Here is a 1321-nt window from a genome sequence, read left to right on the forward strand (position 1 = left end):
TTATGGTTGGGGGTCAGCACCACAAGAGGAGCTGGATGAAAGGGCTGTGGCATGAGGAAGGTTGAGAACCACTGACTGTTTCATTGAGAATGTACTTCCAGAGGAAGGGCTCAGCCTCTGGGTGTTCCTCTCCCTCCTGCTGTGTCCCCTGGGGCAATGCACTTCACCTCTCTGATCCTCATTTGCAAAGGAAGCTGTGCCAATGAATATCAAGTACACACACTTCAGACAAAGAGGATTGTCCTTCTGCTTAAGTGAAGTGATAAGTACCCAGATCTTGGTTTTAAAATAATATCCCCCCAAAAGGGAACCAGGACTCTGGAAAATGGCTGGTTCTCAGCTCAAGCAAGGAAAAGTCTAAAGCTTGGCGGTCTTGTGCCAGAAAGCAAGGACGTGCCCAAATAATGGTGAGACTGTCAGTGGACACAAAAGTCGGCTCAAAGGGCTACCCCTGCCTAACTCTGGAACAATTATGTACCAATAAAATTTGGTAATAATGTTATTGTGATGTAATGAAAGTCCCAAATAATTCACTTTCAACTTTTTAGCATATTCACAGAGTTGTGCAACTATCACCACAATCAATTTTTGAATATTTTCATCAGCCTGTACCCATCCACAGCCACTCCCCACGTCCCTCTCCCCAAAGCCCTAGGCAACCCTCATCTATTTTCTGTCTCTGTGGATTTACCTACTCCGGCAATTTCATGTGAATGGAAGCTTATAATACGGGCCCTTTTGTATCCAGCTCCCTCCATTTAGCATAATGTTTTCAAGGTTCATTCCTGTTCGTCGTTGAATAATATCCCACTGTATGGATGTATCACAATTTATCCATTCACCACTTGATGGAAATTTGACTTTTTCCTTTGTGGGGGGCTATTAGTAATGATATAAACACCCACGTAGCATGTTTTGTAGGGGTATAAAATCTCCCGGCCACATGCCTAAGAGCAGGTTCCTGCTTTGTTATTGTTAGTGGTTGCAGGCACATTATGTTTAACCTGTTGGACAACTCTGTTTTCCAAGGTGGCTAGTCTACATTCCTGCTAGCAATGTCTGAGGGTTCCAGTGTCTTACACCCCTGGAAACACTTATTATCTCTACTTTTAATTATTGCACTCCGAGTGAGCACGAAGTGGTACCTCATTGTGGTTTTGATTTATCTTTCCCTTGGGCTGATGTCGATTGTCTTTTCAGGGGTCTATTGGAGCCCAGGTGATGTAGCAGATACACTTTAGGCTGTAGTCCTCAAGGTCGGCAGTTTGAAACCACCAGGCACTCCATGGGAGAAAGATGAGGCACTCTACTCCCCTGGACA

This window comes from Echinops telfairi, unplaced genomic scaffold (assembly GCF_000313985.2).
Source record: "Echinops telfairi isolate 266 unplaced genomic scaffold, ASM31398v2 ScPeMD7_7458;HRSCAF=8496, whole genome shotgun sequence".
NCBI lineage: Eukaryota > Metazoa > Chordata > Mammalia > Afrosoricida > Tenrecidae > Echinops > Echinops telfairi.